Source organism: Doryrhamphus excisus, chromosome 18, assembly GCF_030265055.1.
Source record: "Doryrhamphus excisus isolate RoL2022-K1 chromosome 18, RoL_Dexc_1.0, whole genome shotgun sequence".
In the NCBI taxonomy this organism is placed as follows: domain Eukaryota; kingdom Metazoa; phylum Chordata; class Actinopteri; order Syngnathiformes; family Syngnathidae; genus Doryrhamphus; species Doryrhamphus excisus.
The window spans coordinates 6,231,759-6,252,977 of NC_080483.1; the positions used below are offsets into that span (position 1 = coordinate 6,231,759).

The 21,219-nt window shown below is 41.5% G+C and overlaps 1 protein-coding gene across 5 annotated transcripts in view; it reads right to left on the bottom strand.

Moving 5' to 3' along the window:
• LOC131105890 (receptor-type tyrosine-protein phosphatase gamma-like) overlaps positions 1–21,219 on the bottom strand; it is a 181,826-nt gene that overhangs the window by 137,477 nt on the left and 23,130 nt on the right. Inside the window, exon 1 of one of the 5 annotated variants that reach the window (XM_058054373.1) lies at positions 9,159–9,828. The exons of the other annotated variants lie outside the window; for them this stretch is intronic. The gene's annotated coding sequence lies outside the window, so the exon portion shown is untranslated. Of the gene's footprint in view, positions 1–9,158; positions 9,829–21,219 lie in introns of those variants that run through there. 5 annotated transcript variants of the gene reach the window in all.

Sequence of the window (21,219 nt, forward strand, 5' to 3'; positions counted from 1 at the left end):
TGTGCTGAAATTACAGCTCTTGTAATTTTCATTTTCTTCATTAATTGTAAAGGTTGGGGAATAGGAGGATATTGTTCCTTACAAATAATTGACTGTATTTGAATACAGTCAATCATTTCGCCATTTTTATGTTTGAAAATTCATTCATTCATTCATTCATTTTCTACCGCTTTTTCCTCACGAGGGTCGCGGGGGGTGCTGGAGCCTATCCCACCTGTCTTCCGGCGAGAGGCGGGGTACACCCTGGACTGGTCGCCAGTCAATCACAGGGCACATATAGACAAACAACCATTCACACTCACATTCATACCTATGGACAATTTGGAGTCGCCAATTAACCTAGCATGTTTTTGGAATGTGGGAGGAAACCGGAGTACCCGGAGAAAACCCACGCATGCACGGGGAGAACATGCAAACTCCACACAGAGATGACCGAGGGTGGAATTGAGCCCTGGTTTCCAAGCTGCGAGGTCTGCGCGCTAACCACTAGATCGCCGTGCCGCCCTGAAAATTCATTACTTGTCTTTAAATATGCATATTTGTGGACTAATAATAGTCTGAAATCAAACATGAAACAGAAGGATTTATTAAATAATATATTTTGGAAAGAAAGTGATGCACCAAAATTATTTTTTTTATTCAACGGATTGATAATGAAAGCACCGTAATCACAATAGTGTGAATAACAAAAGAAGAGTTGAATGCGTGAACAATGGCTTTGTGGAGCAAAGGAGAGGTATGGTAGACTTTCGTGCATGGCTGGATGTCGATCATGGCAATGCAGTGATTTCTCTCTGCTCAGCATGACTATGTTTTCTGGAGCATTGGCCAAGGGCAAAGAAAGACACTAACACACACACACACACACACACACACACACATTCTGTGGATCTCAACAGAACTGATCATCATCTACTGTATGAAGCAGAAACACCAGGAGGCAAATGCATCCAGGGCACACTGATAAGTATAGGAAGAATGCCTGCAACATACTATACTACAGTATAGTAGTTTAATACCTAGTTCATGTCAAAATGTCCACTAAAACACACTTGGCCTTCAAAGCACCTTCATCCGCACCTCACTGATTGCACAAGGCAGGCTGGCAGCAAAAGGGTGCCACTCACAGCCTCCAACCATTCCATCCAATATAACCCCACCACCCATGAGCACACACATGCTTGGTTAATTAATAGCTAGTGCTCAACGAGACAAGGTCATGCTGCCATGGGACTAAAAAACAATGCTGTGAAAGCGACACCTCCACTAGGACAGGAGCTGTTAATGCACACCTCTGTGAAAGCTGTCATGAGCCATCACCCTCATTTACCCTCCAACACGTTTTGCTGCCATTTGTTTTTTTGGGCACCTGATGGTGTAAGAAAGCCTGTCCGTGATGCCACGGCAGCCAAGGTCAGCGCCTAATGAGGCCCAGTATGTCGGAAGTTTTTTCTTCAATTGATTAAAACAAAAAATGGACATAATTCGGCAGGTTTGTTGTTAACGGACTACAATGTTATGAATGAAAAGAAGAAATCAAGGAATATCTGATATAAAATTGTGTCAGTATTTTTCATTAAAGTAGAAAGTTGAAGCAACCTCACAGCAAGAAGGTTCCACATTGGAATATGTATTAACAGAAGGGAAATTAGTGAGAGACTTTAAATTGTTTTTAAGTTTTTAAGTTTGAGTCAATTTCCATGTTTCCATGCTCTGACACATTTTATATGCAAAAGTTTCTTAATGTGCTCTACTTCTAATCTAATCCTCTAATCTAAACAGCACTAAGCAGTAGCCTCGTATACATGGACCCAAATATTCCAATTGCATTTGTTTTATTTGCTCAAACGGAAATAATTTAACCTTTGTATACACTTCATTTCGAAAAAGAAAAGTGCCAATCCGAATGAACATATAATCGGATTCACAGGGGTGGAATATTCCTTTCCCCAATATGATTGTGGTATCTTGTACCCGCTCAATCGGAAGGTTGTCAGGGTGCGTTCTTCTTCGTTGTGTTTTTCTACTTCTGTTGTTTATTGGCGGTTGGCAAGCAGCTTTCGCCATTCATAAGTCCAGTTTGTCTTTAAAAAGAAAATGTATATATATATATAAAAGATGTCCTGAGTTTAATAATAAAATATTAGCAAGATTGAATTTGATCTTTTCCTGTTTAAATTCATCCCGGGTGCGTTCTTTCAGCACATGCTCAGATATGACGTATGAGACGTTCTTCAGTTTTAAAAATGGAGGCGAAAGTTTTTGTTTTGATCCAAACTAAATTTTAAAACTGAATGAACAAAAAATTCGCAATATGGAGTTATTCCAACAAGTCAAAGAAAAAGTCAGGGAAGCCGGTATCACGTGATGTTGATGTTTACGTTTTACTGCGCATGCCCTATTGACTATTCTGGTTGATTATAACGCCGCATGTAGACAAGAGATTGGAATATTCCTTTCCATGGATACCATTGTTTTCGAAAAAGTCATTTGTAAAGAGGAAAAACTCCTCGTGTAAACGTGGCGAGTGTTGACCAATCCAGCATGTAGTTCATATTTCGACCCAGGACTGCTCTGATCGGCTCCCTGTAGTTATACAGCTGAAATAAAGCATAGTAAAGTATTTACACCAATACTGTCTGACAGCATGTGCAGTTATAGCATGGTAATGTTGCTAATTGGTGAGAATGGTGTATCCAATATTATGCATATGTAATATAAACAACAGGAGTATGTATGGGTATAATTTAGTTGGAAGAAGTGATTTCTCACAAAAAAATAAAGGGGATATAAAATTCCCAACCCCCTCGAATGAGTTTTCTACAATTGAGGGGGCAAAGAAAGAGAAATGGGGTCCCTATCTCCTCTCCTCTAAGCAGCCTTAAAGGTCAGTGAATCTGAAATGATCAAAACAGATGTCGCTCTGCAGAATTGGGAGACACAAAGCATCTGCTGCTCTGCTGTGCGCTTTCATTCCTCTTAATAAGTCACTGTCTTTACATGTGACATTTCAGCATTCGCACGGACATGATTGTCCTGCAGGCTTTTCACTGTCTGCCATCAAGTAATGGAAAATGGCAGATGGTCACCTGATACACTACCCAGGTCCACCTTGACTTTTCTGGAGCGAATGAGGAGTCTTGGGTCATGTTCACGGGCCACTAGCAGCATTTAAATGGAATAATATCATTTGAATGTTGAACAATAAATGTTGTTGCTCAGCTAATTCTCATTTCAATTGAAGTCATCACAAAGTCGGCTAGCTCCACACATAGCCTCTGGGACGCTAGCTCTTAGCCATTCAGCAAAGCACAATTTAAAAGTTGTGAAGTTCCTGCTAGCTCGTAGATCATGCTCAGTACTGAATTCATGTTTTCCATGTTAATAGAAGGAAGATGTCAAAGGCTTGAATCTCCATTCCCTTGCTAGCCGCTTGACTTTCATCTTAGACATGGTGCTGACGCCTCAGTATCAACGGGTAGACAGGGTATCACTCGGATGCTGGACGTCACTCTCACAGCATGTAAAAATGTGCTTGACAAAACATACATGCACACATACTGTAGCTGCATACAGTAGATAGAGAGTTTATTACTCTCAAAGAGAAAGCCACATTTCCAGCATCTCTGCAGAAATAGGCTTCCTCCCACATTCCAAAAACATGCTAGGTCAATTGGCGACTCCAAATTGTCCATAGGTATGAATGTATGACCCCAAAGTGTCTCCACCCCAGGACATTTGTCAAGCATAATCCCTCCAGTGTGTTCTAGGTCTGCCCTGAAGCCTCCTCCTGGCTGGGCATGCCCAGAAAACCTTACCAGGGAAGCGTCTAAGAGGCATCCTGACTCAACTGGCTTATCTCCGTGTGAAGCAGCAGTGGGTCTACTCTGAGCTCCTCCCGGATGAGAGAGCTGCTTAGCCTATCTTGAGGTGAGTCCAACCACCCAGCAGAGGAAACCCATATCGGCCATTTGTATGCACACTCTCATACTTTTCATCATCATTTCCTTCTTTTGGTGACAACCCAAAGCTCTTGGCCATAGATAAGGGTAGGAACATAGATCGACCTCTAAATCAAGAGCTTTGCCTTCTGGCTCAGCACTCGGTCCAGTACAGTGACCGCATTACTGCAGATGCTGCACTAATCCGCCTGTCAATCTCACATTGCATTATTCCTTGACTTGTGAATAAGATACTTGAACGCCTCCGCTTGGGACAAGACCTTACAGGGTTTTCCATATTTGCATATTAACATATTATTATTGAGAGCATAATGTACATAGTGGGGGTGTCACAATATACTCAGCTCACAAGACAAGACAATACATAATACACTGCGAGACCATTACCAACATTACAATGACGAAATATAGGACTGACAGACTTTATTTAATTGTGTAACATAACAATGCAGGGATTATAAAAATGTTTTATAGCTTTACATACAAATTATTAAAGTAAAAATAATTAAATGATAAAAAAAAACCCGCACAGCGGTCTAGTGGTTAGCGCGCAGACCTCACAGCTGGGAGACCTGAGTTCAATCCCACCTTCGGCCATCTCTGTGTGGAGTTTGCATGTTTTCCCAGTGCATGCATGGGTTTTCTCTGGTTTCCTCCCACATTCCAAAAACATGCTAGGTTAATTGGCAACTCCCAATTGTCCATAGGTATGAATGTGAGTGTGAATGGTTGTTTGTCTATATGTGCCCTGTGATTGGCTGGCCACCAGTCCAGGGTGTACAGCTGGGATAGGCTCCAGCATAACCGCGACCCTTGTGAGGACAAGCAGTAGAAAATGAATGAATGAATGAATAATAATGAAACATGTTTTCATAGAACTCTTAAGTACGTCTAATATAATACAACAGGCAGGTTGGATTTGCAAGGTTTATAGTTTGTGTAAAGCATTGATTGGCTTCTGGCTAGTCTGTTCTCTCTACACAACCGTTCTCAAAATGACATATATTGTCAGACTTAAATTTTAAGAGATTTTGTGACACACTTGTCATATTTATTAACAGTGTACTGTACACAGTAGGTGCGTGTGTTGTGTTGTCACTTTGAATTTTGTGACAACGGCTGAAAAGTAATTTGCATTTAATATCAGGATGAGCCTTGAAGCAAAAACTTTAAACGTAATGCATACAGACATGACTTTGCCCTTGCATCATTTAGGACAGTGAATAGATTAACACATTTTTGCATCAGCATGAAAAACCTTCCACAATTACCATCTGTTCAGTTGAACAGTGGGAGTGAAAAAGAAACTAAGCAACTTGCATTTTGTATGCTAGAACAAAGTGAACAGTCAGCATTGATGAAATGAAAGATGCATTAAAGAGATTAAAAGCTTGGCTATTAAATGCTCCAAAAGAAGTTGTAAAGCCAAAAATCCACACAATTTGCATTGTGAGGGAAAAGGAGGTCAAATCAAATACAAAATCAACTTTCAAGTTGTTGGACCGCACATTGACCTCGTGGTTAGCACAGGATCGGGCCATACCCGGTCCGTTAACCCTTCTGTAGTGTTCATCTTCATACCCTAACTTTAGCTCTGTTGCTCTTAAATTAACACAAAAAAATGAACCACCACCAATTTCTTATTTACCACTCTTGTTAGCTGTGAATGATGTCTCAGAGCAGACGTTAACATGGCTAACTGTATTGAAAATACATAAGGCACTGAAAATGTATTCCAAAATGAATACATAAACTACCGACCAGATACCTCAACATGAAGTAGTGAGCTTATCTGTTATCGAATCAAGTAAAATTCCATCAATGGACTCTAGTAAAAAGAGTTGGAAGCCGGAATTGTTGTCATCCACATAATACGTTACACACCGTATTGGCATCATCTTTCAAACGTTTTGCACTCTGGTTCTACTTCCTCTCTCCGGGGGGGGTGAAGACCAGAGCAAGTCTCCACTCTTTTATTGAAATGTCTTCTCAAAGTCTGGATCAAACGTGTTTTCGTCTTCCACTCCAAGACATCATCCTCCTTTTTCCCCAACTTCAGTGGCGTTTTCATCTTAAAATTTGGTCAAGAGCGTCTCTGACAGGTAAGCCCCTGGTCAGTCACCTACTCGTGTAGAAGGAATGCAAGGCTGACATCAAGCTATGTTTTGGTGGTCTGTGTGGCAATAAAATGCATTGACTGGTCTGGCGAGGGGGCAGTAGGCACAAAAGTACAGGAAACCTGCCCTGTAGGTGAAGATATGATCATAGATGGGAATAACGGCGTTTAAATAAACAGCGTTACTAACGAAGTTAGTTTTTTCAGTAACGGATAATCTAACTAATTACTCTTACTATTACCATTTTCGACACCCCGTTATTGCACGTTACTGAAGCCACCTAAAAATATATCACCGACTTCATAACTAATCTGCAGCGCAGTGAGAGCAGTGTAGCAGGGGCAAGTAATGCAATAGTTACTTTTACTTTTGTATTGGAGTAACTCAGTTAGTAACTCGGTTACTTTTTCTGGTTAGTGCTTTAGTTATATTACATTTGTTTGCCATTTAAGTTGTTTAATTGCCACTTTAGTTAGTTAGTTTTTCATATAGAAGTTACTGATTTTGTTTCTAATTTCTCATCAGTTTTCTCCTTTCTTTGAGGTGATTGGTTGCAGCACAAGCATGGAGGCACGCCCATGTGAGTGCAGGTGAGACCAGGTGCATATCATCACCTTGATTGGACTCTCCCAAATGTCACCTGAAGGAGGGGCGGGTTAACTGGGTAGTGTATCTTTGTAAATGTTGTTGAATGTAACATAGGGGTTAAAATATATCCAGAAATTAAAACTTAAATGTAGTAATATTGAAATGCTTTTGTGACATAAAGGAAGGGTGGTGAAAATGTACACATGGTACCTTTTATAGAATTTGCCTCACCCTCACATTGGGGATTTATGGTTGGACTTTGACTGGTAAAATGAGCTGGGTGAATTGTTGGCAGAGGACTGTTGTGTGCTGGGGGAAATGCTGCTGTATTGTCCGGTAAAATAAACCCGAGGTGCGCTCAACCCCAATGTCTGGTGTACTTTTCAGAGGCTATGGCTATCCTGGGCTAGTAAGAGGCCATTTTCCCAACTAAAATCTTGCAACGGGAAAGAGACATTGAAGACATTGTTCAGTCTGAAATGTATAGCGTGTGTGTGCATGTGGGTTTCTCATCTGATGGATGAATATAATCTCGATACAAATTCATTTCCTGTGGCGGTTACTTTTGACTGAGAACACCACCACACCAGGTGTAACGATGTTGACTAGACCATTGAAAAATCAATGAACGCGGCTTTAATATGTTCAATTGTAGTGTCGAGGATATCATCAGGCCTTGAGGCAAGCCGAAGTAAAACACAATATTTATGATTGCTTTCCAGTTGCAAATTGTTCAGAATTAACACAAAAGGGAGGTGAATACTTTTAATCCAGTTTCCAAATTCTTCTTTTTAAACTTTTAACCCTTGAAGCTGTACCAATAGGATTTTGAATGCTGTTTTTAAATTACCCTAATTATTCCACCAATTCCATTACATCATCACTCCCGAAATACTGACAGAAATGACCAAACGTTCTCCATTCGTATTGTATCGAAAACGAGTAAAGACGGACTGAAGAGGAAAAGGACGTGTAGAAGCATGGATAAGTCACATACTAAAGATATAGATATAAACTAACATCATAGATACATGCACACATCACCCCCCTTTGGGGTGGAGCTGAACCCAAATACGATATTCGGGATATCAGGATATATCAGCATAATAAATCGTGAGACCGCAGTGCATGCCCAGATCAGCAAATGTAATGAGTGACTGGTGTTCAGCAGTCGGTGGCCAGACAGAGTGACACAGTAACCCCCCCAACACACAAAGGGCCACGCCCACAAACACAAATACACACATACAAGTTTTCCTCCTTCAGTTGTCAGCTGTCTACAAGATACCAAAGATGCGGTGATGAATTTACCAGATAAATGCTTTCTCTCCTAATCTGTTCCCATCAGTGTTTGCGAAACACAAAACAGAATTATAGATGTCCAATCCTTCCTCGCCCCCTTAGCCCACAATCCCAGCAGCACTTAATGGTGCGTTCCAATAAAGCTCCATTTGGATATTACAGTAGAAGACCCTGCCAGTTAGGACTTTCTAATGGACTCTATGCTGATCTGAAAGTTACATTTGGAGTACAGGATGAATTATGTCAGAATCACTGATGCTATGATGATATGTTCGTGTTTACAAGAACAGTTTTACGTCTGACAAGATGAGTGTCATGAGCAACAAGATGGCTTTAATTTACCCAGGGGATATTTGGGTTATTAGTGCTTAAATATGTGTTATGTTAGCTTGAGCCGAGGGTAATTCTTCCTCTGTCCAAACATGGAATTAAATTCTGTCTAAAAGCCTAAAGGCCAGGGAAAGCATGGATTGAGTTGTTGTGATTTCATGGACTTTATGGTTATCTCATATAATTACATAGATTTGAAAAAAATCCCAATTACCATAATTGCCAGAACAAATATCCCACAGAGGTTAATACATTTGCATTTAACACGATTTTTCAAATTAATCTAATTAAACATTGTTTGTTTAACTGTTCCGCGTTTCTTCAATTTAATTTGACCTTTCTATGATTCCCCCATCACGTACAACACATTCACCTGCACGCACGTTACCTCCCTAAACTAGACTTAGGGATTTACAGTTATAATTTTACACAATTTAACACATGAAAGAGCAGGGAACAGTTGGTCGTCTCTCCAACACAGCGATTTATTTATTTCTTCTTCTACGCAACTGCAACCATCGAGCCATTCAAGCATGCTCTGCGAATTGACAGGAAATAGCCATATTAAGATTATATATATATATATAAGAAAAATATACATTGAAATCTACATCCATTTTGTTCCTTCACTCATTCTTTTGTCTATCTACTTCACTTGCACCTAAAATGGGTGCTAAAGGCGGCAAGGCTTCGGTTCTCACCGCTAGGCCTGTTAGCATTAGCGAATATACACATATATATACACAGACTTTCTTTTCTCATATAAACAACAAACATACAGTACAGAGACATCAAAAGTCACTCCACATGACTATACTACATATCGTGGCGTACTTAAAAACACTTCTTTTTCACCAACCTGAAACACATGAAAGAGCGGGAACAGTTTGTCGTCTCTCCAACACAGTGGTTTAGTTATTTCTTCTTCACCGCTGTGTGTGGCCTTCCCAACAACCAAGTTGCAACGCCCCCCTGTGGCGCCACTGTGCAACAGCACCGAGCAGCAAAAGTGCCCTACTTTCAACCACAAATTATAGGAAGATTAAATGAAAACCTCTTTGGTTTTTTGTGGGGTTTTTTCACACCTTTACACTCACAACAAACACACAGCTTCTATTCATTCAACCTGCCGATGGTTGGCTGCCAGACATCTGTGGTCAGGATCTATTTGTAGCCTGGTGAAGGTGGCTGTCTCCACAGGCTAATTACGCCATTTAGTTGTAGGATATGGTGCAGTACAGGTACAGCCAAGAAGGAGTAATTAAAAAAAAACACACCAATTAGTATTAGTATTAGCTATCCTTAAGGCTTAAAAGTGTATTATTTGTCTGCCTTAAGAGATTTTAAAGGAAAAACTAGAAAATTCCCGCAGAAATTTTGATGGGCTTGCCACCTGTGCTGTGAACCTCGGGCCCGGTGTGCAAACAGCTACCATGCTAGCACCTAGCAAGAACGCCTCAAGTACCGAAAAGGTTGATGCAGTCCCATCGTGTCCCCACATCATGCCATGTGTCTATTTGCCTTTAGACATTAGTAAATTTGCTTGAATGCTAACATGCTAACGGCTACCAAGCTAGCACCTAGCAAGACAGCCTCAGGTCACGAAAGGTTTGGGGCAGTCCCATAGTGTCCCCACATCATGCCACGTGTGTATTTGCCTCTAGACATGAGTAAATTAGCTTAAATGCGAACATGCTAACAGTCATCATGCTAGCATCAAGTTTAGAAAGTGCCAAGGTTGTCCTATAGATATAATAATAGCTAAACACCACAAGGAATAACAATATGGGATTGCTCAGTAATGCAAGCCCCATAGTCTATGGGGCTTGCATTACTGAGCAAGCCCATAACTAAGAAAATTGCCAGTAAAGGAATAGAAAGGAAGGTGTAACTGAAAAAATAACATCATTCCATTGTCCTCCGCTTAACCGGGTGGTGGGAGCAGCAGTCTCCCAGACTTCCCGGTCCCTGGCCACCTCATCCAGCTCCACCGGGAGGATGCCAAGGCGTTCCCAGGCCACCTGTAAGACATAATCCATCCATTGCGTCCTTGGTCTGCCCCGAGGCTTTCTCCTCCTGCTGGGCATGCCCGGAACACCTCACCAGGGAGGCATCTGGGAGGCATCCGGATTAGATGCCCAAGCCACCTCAACTGGCTCCTTTCGATGTGAAGGAGAAGCTGCTCTACTCTGAGCTCAGCTATCCTATGGAGGGAACTCATTTCAGCCGCTTGTATCCGCCATCTTGTGCTTTCAGTCACGACCCAAAGCTCATGACCATTGGTGAGGGTGGGGACCTCAATCAATGGGTAAATTGAGAGCTTTGCCTTCCCATCCCCACTGTAAACTGTGTGGACCGGGCACTGCTTCCCCTTTCTGAGGTGTTGGACGGTTTGCCAGAACCTCTTCCAAGCCGACCGAAAGCCGTGCTCCATGGCCTAACTGAATTCCTCCTACACCTTTTGCCTTCACCACCGCCAAAGCCACATGCAACTTGGCCTAACGGTACCCCTCAGCTGTTTCAGGAGTCCCACAAGCTATCCGTGCTCAATAGGACTCCTTCTTCACCTTGACTGGACATTAATGCATCTAGCCCAGCCACTGCAAGCGGCTTCTTCTGGCCAACACACTGGTTCTCCCAGCCATGATAGTGTAGGTCAGTGTTTTTCAACCTTTTTTGAGCCACGGCACGTTTTTTACATTGGAAAAATCGTGTGGCATATCACTAACCAAAAATGTTACAAAATGTCACCACGACCTCACACGTGCATCAATAAGTCTATCGGAGGAACAAGGTAGGTGTTGCCACACGGACCAATATTACATTGCTATGCCAGTCTTTACACCACAGACACTCCACAGTAGCCACGTTTTTACATGACAAGTTTTTCTCTTTCCGAATGACCTTTCGGGAAACAATGGTATCCATGGAAAGGAATATTCCAATCTCTTGTCTACATGCGCCGTGAAAATCAAACAGAATAGTCAATAGGGCATGCCCAGTAAAACGTAAACATCACGTGATACCGGCTTCCCTGAGTTTTTCTTTCACTTGTTGGAATAACTCCGTATTGCCAGTTTTTCGTCTGTCCAGTCTTGAAATTTAGTTTGAATCAAAAACAAACTTTGCTTAGTCCAGTGCCGATTGCTGGCCTCCATTTTTAAAAGTGAAGAACGTCTGGATCTGCGTGTTACGTCATATCTGAGCATGCGCTGAAAGAACGCACCCGGGATAAATTTAAACAGGAAAAGATCACATTCAATATTGCTAATATTTTATAATTAAACTCAGGACATGTTTTATATAGATATGTATATGTTTGTCTATATGTGCCCTGTGATTGGCTGGCGACCAGTCCAGGGTGTACCCCGCCTCTCGCCCGAAGACAGCTGGGATAGGCTCCAGCACCCCCCACGACCCTTGTGAGGAAAAAGCGGTAGAAAATTAATGAATTCATGAATTTTCGCTAAGTGTGCTCTACGCTGTCAAAATTGTAGTCCTCAGGAACTAAGTACACATTGTACAGAAGTATAGTCATTGAAGTACGTGAATGGAAACGCAGCATCGGGGAAAGGGTAGGATTGAAATGGAGTGTCAATCACACCACACCACCCTTTTACTCAGTGCATGGACATGACGCGCTGGCACATTTAACTAGCACTCAGGGTCAGCTGGGAAAAGCTCCAGCTCAACCGTGAACGCCAATGAGGATAAATCTTATGGAAAATGAATGGGTAGATGGGTGAATTTCACTGGCTTGAGCGCCAGCACACGGAGATTATGCTTATGAAACTTCAGAAAAGAGCTGAGAGCGAGGACAAAGAGACAGCCAGAGATGATGAAAAAGAGGAAGTGAAACAGCTGCCTGGCTGGGAGTCACGGAGGAGAACAAGTCAAGCCTGATTGGAGTGGAACGTGTGTAGTAGGTGTTTTATTCAAGTCAGTCATAATTGATTTCACTATAGAGCCACGGCATGTCGACTGTAAATAGGTAAATAATTCACTGCTCAAAATTGGATCCACAGCATGTTAAACAGAAATACATGATTGCATATGAAAATTGATTGGTGAATGATCAGGCCAACTACATCTGGCCAATGGAAATTTCAATTTAAAAGGAGGTTAGCATCAGAATTCATTGCGCATACTTTATGAATTGAGATCAATTTGCTGGTCGATAGCCAGGACTAATTTGTGGACCATTTTCCATACCTCCCGGGTGTATTACGCATGTGTGTGGCACCACTGAGCAGAGGAGTATGCACACCACACTTAACATTCCGGTCCAGGAACTATCACAGCTTTGCATATTAAACGTTGGCTCTTTCCAAATGAGACCCAGGAAGTTTCAGCAAAAGATATGAAGTGAATACTGCCTAATCTTGATGAAGCAATTCACCCAGGAAAAAAAAAAAAACGCATGATTCGGCGGGTCACTCTCTGGAGGAGGCGTCATAGACAGAGAATAACGATAAAAAAGAAAACTGACTTGACTTTCCAGCCACTTCAAGAACGCTGTCTTATCTCAGAAGCACACGCAACACACCTAGTCTCCAAAGAATCCACCCATAATGCCATCATTATCTATTGCCATGTGTTGGAAGTCTTTGAGGGTTAAGTACCCTTGGCGGAGGGCACAGTGGTGTATTCCCAAGAGGGAGGAGATTTGAGTCAACCACAGTCTGCTGAGATGAGACTTTCCTTGGGGGATATTTTGTCTGCTGTACCGTGGCACCAGGCTGCAGGACATAGGAAGAAACTGACAGCATAACCCGTGGGGCCATATTTCAAACTCTTGTAGACATGCTACATAAGCATGCAGTATAACCATACTTGCCATTTCTTCAGATATACAATGTCTTTCTCCTCTCCTCATGTGCTGTGGCTACAGCTCGGTCATCATACCAAAGAGATGGGTCGAAAACAGTAGTAATGAACAAATGCTACAGCAACAAAACACGTTTGATAATCTTGTGATTTTTTTATAAAATATTTGCACAAATGCTACATGAGGGGTTCACTCACTATATATATTCATTCATTCATTGGCTGGCCACCAGTCCTTGGCCCTTGTTTTTTTTTTTTTTTTAAGCGGTAGAGGAAGTAGGAAGACAACAGTGGAGGACTAAGGGGTAGAATTCAGATTGAGCTAAAAAATGACTGTCACATATTTCTGATGACGCAACCAAAAAGCTCATTTACAATAAATTCAGGGTGTCCAAAATCTGTCCGAGGGGCCCTTTGTGGCCCGTGGCTTATTATTTCTTGGCTCACTGCACATTGTAGTGGAGTATGTTTGTGTTTGTCTCCCAACCCCCACACACCTACACTTGTGCACATGTACCTGTAGGGCAACTGAACAGGATCAGTGGCAAACAAATATATGGCTTCATTTTACCCCGATGCTCTTCAGGCTCTGACACCCCTCCCCCGCTTACTTGATTGTGTCAAATCAATGCATTTCTTCAAGTGCTCTCCAAGCAAAGGCATGTATTCCACATTTGAGTTGACGTCACACGGCACTGGCAGTAACTCAGTTCCCACATACCCCCCCCCCCCCGATGACGCCCAATTGCATTACTCACTGCACCACTAATGTGGGCTAATGTCTTCTACCGTAGAAGGGTCTGCTAATGGCTTGGAATGCTGCACTTTCATTCTTTTTCCTGCAATGCAATCATCTACTGGTGGCAACAATGCACTGGAGTGTTTCAGTCCTGCTTTCATAGAAGACCAACAGAGTTTCTTAGTACAGTCGTCCTTCGCCACTTTGCACTTCAAATTTCACGGCTTCACTCTATGACAGTTTTTTTCAAAATGTTTTGATTAATAAATCATGCTGTTTCATGGTTGAATACAGCCTGTTAGTAGTAAAATGTTATGTTTTGTAAAATGTTACTACAGTAAACCTCGGATATATCGGATTCAATTGTTCCCACTGGTTTTGTCCGATATAAGCGAAATCCGTTATATGCGTATACCGGAAAATGTCCGTTTTACGCATATATCGGATTTATATCCGGTATATGCGTAAATCGGATTTTATCCGTTATAAAAAGGCACTTCCTTGACTATGTTTCCAATGTACCTGGACTGGGCAATGAAAAGAGACGTAAGGTAATGAGAATTTAACTTTATTGGACTCTGAGCATAACAAATTGTTAATTAAGCTAGGCCCTGTTACGCCCGTCAGGCCTACGTTATTTCCAATAGTGAGGTTAAGATCGCATTCACTGCTGTGCTAGTATTATTGACGTCACTCACTTTTATATTTGTCCTAAATCTGGAGCCAGGAGAAAGACAATAGCCAGTGACACCAACAAGATTAGCATAACGATGCGGCCATCCGATATACGCGAGGGAAATTGAATGGAAATGCATTGGAACGGGACTGGAGATTTTGTCCGAAATAGGCGAAATCCGTTATAAAAAATCCGATATATGCAATGAATTTCTATTGGAAATGCATTACAGAAAAATCGGTTCTTTTTTATCTGTCCGCTGTGAGCGAATTTCCGATATATCCGAGTCCGATATACCCGAGGTTTACTGTATTGATATGATATGTACTAGTCTACACTGGTCACTAGGTGTCAGTAATGTTACACTGATGCCATTGATGCCACCACGCAAAGAACGGTCAACTAGAAGTGAAAAAGGGAATAATGAACTCTCCCAATGCTAGCTTTGACTCATGTGCAAGCAATGGCGAGTTATGGTTTCAGTTATGTCAATAGTTATAGTCAATTATGTCGATGTGAATCAGCCACTTCAAGGTGGTGCTGACATAAACGGGTCACTGTATTTTAAGTAGTTTATATTCCAAACATCCAAATCATATCATTTAGGCTTAGTTGTTACACAGACCTTTGTGTTTCGTTGAACACCACTGAAGTTTCGAAAAACTACACACACACACACACAAACACTTCATCCTCACTTGCTGGATATCCATTCATCTCTATGCAGCTATCCATCCATGCATCCATCCATCTCTGTGTCTCTCCTCTGTTAGCTGAGCTCAGATTCGCCAGTTTGCCAGTTGCATAATAAACACTGCTTGGCTCACATGGGATCACAAACTACTTGATTAGCATGCCTTCCACGCGCACACAAACAAGCGTGGCTGACAGCAGTGACATCACAAGCTTGTCAGCCTAAAGACACAGCATTAGTCGACACCTTATGAAGTCCTCTCTTATATGCCAACTACACCAATGCTCTGGCTTAGTTTCAGACATGGACTTGGAATCTGTACATAAATATTTCACCAGCATAGTATAAAAACTAACTGAGAAAAAAAAAATCACCCTAATTGTGTTCTCAGCTGTGTTTAATTTTGTGTTGAAGCACTGGTGCAAACTGGAAAACTGACAGATGTGAGGCACTAAAAGATAATGGAAACAATGATTTAATGTAGAGATGGTCATGGTACATTCTCATAATAATGTCAAGGTCAAATGTTATACAATACAGAACATACATTTATTCATTCATTCATTTTCTACCGCTTTTTCCTCACGAGGGTCGCGGGGGGTGCTGGAGCCTATCCCAGCTGTCTTCGGGCGTAAGGCGGGGTACACCCTGGACTGGTCGCCAGCCAATCACAGGGCACATATAGACAAACAACCATTCACACTCACATTCATACCTATGGACAATTTGGAGTCGCCAATTAACCTAGCATGTTTTTGGAATGTGGGAGGAAACCGGAGTACCCGGAGAAAACCCACGCATGACAGTACATACACTACTGCTCAATTTTTTATTTTAAATTTAAATAATTTGTATTTTGCACTGTTGGATCTTAAGGAGGATTCAAGTAGAGCTTCCAAATGTAAAAAGACAAAATGGGATTAAGTTAATGCCAAGTTTTAAGGTGGTGAAAATGATTTTTTTTAAGGTTCTGGTTCTGATTGTTCCTTGCCGACTTCTTCTACCTTAGTAGAGTCCATTTGCTGTGGCACCTAGTGTCACCAATAAGGTGCCTAGTGGCGTGCAGTGGCTCAAACTGCCTCCCAACTGGCTCGTGGTGGCCCGTAACGGAGGCAAGAAAATTTCAAAATGTTTAAAATTTTCGTCGCATCACTTGTATCAAGCAATCAGCGCAAAGTGTCCACCAAGTGGAACCAAATGTCGCAAACAATCCACCTATTGGAATCCACTGGAATGTCATGGCCCATGCCAAGTTGCGCCAATGTAACTTCAACTGAGCCGCCGGGCTTCTGCTTTGCCCCTCATCCAATCATATACAGATAGAACACAAATCCAGTCTATGTCGATATCAGCGATTATGGCTGGTTTTAATATTGTCCTTAAAGTATATATCGATATTTTTATAATATCAATATTTCGCCCAGCCCTACTTTAAATGTGTTTAAAAAGTGTGTGTATTTTTAGGGATTCAACTTGGATGATGCGGTACGGCGATCGAGTGGTTAGCACGCAGACCTCACAGCTAGGAGACCAGGGTTCAATTCCACCCTCGGCCATCTCTGTGTGGAGTTTGCATGTTCTCCCCGTGCATGCGTGGGTTTTCTCCGGGTACTCCGGTTTCCTCCCACATTCCAAAAACATGCTAGGTTAATTGGCAACTCCAAATTGGCCATAGGTATGAATGTGAGTGTGAATGGTTGTTTGTCTATATGTGCGCTGTGATTGGCTGGCCACCAGTCCAGGGTGTATCCCGCCTCTCGCCCGCGACCCTCGTGAGGAAAAAGCGGTAGAAAATGAATGAATGAATGAACTTGGATGATGTATTTACCTATCTTTAGTTAGCTTGCATCACTGGTGAACAATGGTAATTGAAGAGAGAGGATTCTGGACCTGAATCGAACCCTGGTCTTCCGCACTGTGTGGCCTACATGCGAACTACTCGGCTATATTACGGCTATATTGTAATCTACTAATACTCATGTAATTTCTACTATGCTACACTCTTCTGCACTCTGTGTGTATGCTAGTGGCCGCGCCTCCACCCACTGAAACAAAGGGAGACTGTATGGCTGACAAAAGGGCTCACTCTGTTCATGCCATTGCTCTATGCAACCAATGCAACCAGTGAAGTCTCTTCCTGTGTGTCATGGCTACATGTATTGTGTGATTCATTCATTTATTTATTATCGTGCTTCTTTCCCAACTTTTAATCTCATGAGATCTTGTGACACCCCCTACTTTATATGTCCTCTTTTTTTTCCAACATACTGTAATTGGTTCTCGTCAATGTGACATAAAGTTGAAGTGAACTAATCTATGTCTCTCTGGAGAGAAATGCATACAATGTGGGTTAAGATTGTTAATGTGGATAATTAGATTCAGTGCGGCTATCAATAGTACGCACTAATGACCACATGTATGATTTTTTTTTTCTACCACTGAACTATACAGTATGTCTCCCTCATCCTTCTTGGAAGTGGAATGGATATGGAGAGAAGGGGAGTGCCAATAAGGCCTAATTAGGAAGATAAAAGGAAGAGGGAGTGAGTGACTCTACCATAGCGGCTCTGACCTACAGTAACTGCTAATGTTCTCCACCGTGTCCATTCAATCCATTATTATCTTTAGTTTCTCTGCACTCACGCCTCCTCTATCCCAGAATATAACCCTTAACGTTTATTGAAAAACATTTTTGAAATAATAGGCAGCAACATATTCACATCATACATGCAGACCTTGTTGGCCTACATGCAGAGGAAAAGCCTCTTTATTTCGGGTATGTCTTTTTTCAACCAAGCCCCTCAAGCCCAGGCTTTAAGCGTTTAAGAACTCTGAGCTCCAAACAAATTCCAAAACACTATGTTTAAATTAAACCTAGTAGAGAGAAGAGTTCACCCAATGTTTTTGTAGCCACTGGCAGATTTGATCTCATAAAAGAAAGATTAAGACATGACTGACGCCCATACAAACAGCTTAAAGATGGCATTTGTGTGTTGTAGTTGATAAGCATGTCGACTGCACCAGATGGCTAACGCTAGCGTACATCAGGATTAGGAACATACAGAAAAAAAGGGATTTAAAAAGGCAGTACCTTTGCAATTTTTTCATTTGCAGTTGATGTTTACATCATTAAAACATGGGGAGAAGCTGAGTTCATCTTTTCAAAAATATTAAAAAAAACACTATGTATGGCTAAATGTATGAAATATTCCATCCAGCGAGAGTCCATGTGAAATAGTGTATGTAAGATTTAAAAAGAGTACACTATACACACAAAAAGAGTTGACCATTTGTTAGCCTGACCCAGATAGACCAAATCAGAATGCAGAAAGGGAACAACGGTGCTGACAGCCACATTGTGATCCATCCATAACCATCCATATCTATGATGGAGCAGACAAACATGCAGTAGATCATCTCGTCGTAAAACATAAGAATTATTTTTACTTTCTTTGTTTTCAAGCGACAATAAAACCATTTGTGTCATTGATGAACTGATATTGATAATGATTAGAAATTGTGTGGGAATTCCAAAAGCTGTGTGTGGAAGTAGTAAGAATTGAAGAATCTCAAGATCAAAAGGAATTTGTGTTATGCATAATGAGGAATTTCAGGAAAAGCAGTAATTTTGGGGATGTGGAAGTACAGTAAACCTCGGATATATCGGACTCGGATATATCGGAAATTTGCTCACAACGGACAGATAAAAAAGAACCGATTTTTCTGTAATGTATTTCCAATAAAAATTCATTGCATATATCGGATTTTTTATAACGGATTTCGCCTATTTCGGACAAAATCTCCAGTCCCGTTCCAATGCATTTCCATTAAATTTCCCTCGCATATATCGGATGGCCGCATCGTTATGCTAATCTTGTTGGTGTCACTGGCTATTGTCTTTCTCCTGGCTCCAGATTTAGGACAAATATAAAAGTGAGTGACGTCAATAATACTAGCACAGCAGTGAATGAGATCTTAACCTCACTATTGGAAATAACGTAGGCCTGACGGGCGTAACAGGGCCTAGCTTAATTAACAATTTGTTATGCTCAGAGTCCAATAAAGTTAAATTCTCATTACCTTACGTCTCTTTTCATTGCCCAGTCCAGGTACAGTGGAAACATAGTCAAGGAAGTGCCTTTTTATAATGGATAAAATCCGATTTACTCATATACCGGATATAAATCCGATATATGCGTAAAACGGACATTTTCCGGTATACGCATATAACGGATTTCGCTTATATCGGACAAAACCAGTGGGAACAATTGAATCCGATATATCCGAGGTTTACTGTATATCAATAAAGCAAATAGAAATTTGTTGCAGAATAACCAATAACATGTCATCTTGCTTTTAGAATCTACCAATTAGAGTTGGAACGGCATGCTGAGTTTCTGCACGGTAGACATTAAGTGAGAAACAGGAAGTGTACCTGTGTCCACTCCGAAAACAAATAGAGTAATCCCTCATTTATCACAGTTAATTGGTTCCAGACCTGACCGTGATAAATGAATTTCCAAAAAGTGGGACTTCTTGATTGTAAATTTAATATTTTTGTAGTTAGAGCATTGTTTATGTTACACCTGTTTATGACCTTCTAAATACTGGTTATTTTATTATGATTATTACAGCCCTGGGGCGGCACGGCGGTCGAGTTGTTAGCGCGCAGACGTCACAGCTAGGAGACCAGAGTTCAATTCCACCTTCGGCCATCTCTGTGTGGAGTTTGCATGTTCTCCCCGTGCATGCGTGGGTTTTCTCCGGGTACTCCGGTTTCCTCCCACATTCCAAAAACATGCTAGGTTAATTAGCGACTACAAATTGTCCATAGGTATGAATGTGAGTGTGAATGGTTGTTTGTCTATATGTGCCCTGTGATTGGCTGGCCACCAGTCCAGGGTGTAACCCGCCAAACCCAAAAGCTCCTGCAATTACTGGCATTTAAGTCTGCAATAGAGATTCTCCAATCAGGGTTTTATGTCAATCACCCATGAGCGAGATCGGCCGATACCGATACCGACCACATGGATGAACTGGACGTTTTTTGATTTTTTTGACAATAGTGCTATTGTCTGTAGCCGCTGCTAGACAATAAACATTTGTCAGCACTGTAGTAGTGTTTTACTATGGAGCCATGCTGTAGTAATACATGCAGAATGCAGCTTGCATGGGCGTCCATGAAAAAGATGTAGCTTGGATGGCAACATATGTTTTGCTCCAAAACCTGTATGCACCTTTCAGCATTAATATTGCATGTTTCACATATGTGTAAGTTGGCCATGCCTTAGGCACTAATACACCCCCAAACCATCACAGATGCTGTTGATGAATGGCTTTGGTTTTGCATTGTAGAGTTTTAACTTGCACTTGCAGACGTAGCGGCGAACTGGAGATACTGACACTTTCTGAAGTGTCCCTGAGCCCATGTGGTGATGTCCTTTACACAGTCATGTCGGTTTTTGATGCAGTACCGCATGAGAGGTCAAAGGTCACAGGCATTCAATGTTGGTTTTCGGCCAAGTAATTTCTCCAGATTTTTTTGACAATATTACGGACTTTAAATGATGAAATCCTTACATTTCTTGCAATAGCTCATTGAGGAATGTTGTTCTTTAAATGTTCAACAATCAGCTCACGCATTTGTTCACTAAGTGGTGACCCTCGCCGCATCCTTTTGTTCCCAATTAGCCCCTTCACCTGTGTTGCTGATGTTGCATTGCAGTGTTTGATGTGTATTCCTCAACTTTATGTCTTTTTTGCCACTTGTGCCAGCTTTTTTTTAAACATGTTGAAGACATCAATGTCCAAATGAGCTAATATTTGCCAAAAATTACAAAGTTTACCAGTTCAAACATGAAGTAACTTGTCTTTGCAGTGTATTCAATTTCATCTAAGTTGAACAGGATTTACAAATCATTGTATTCCGTTTGGGGGCGGCACGGCGGTCGAGTGGTTAGCGCGCAGACCTCACAGCTCGGAGA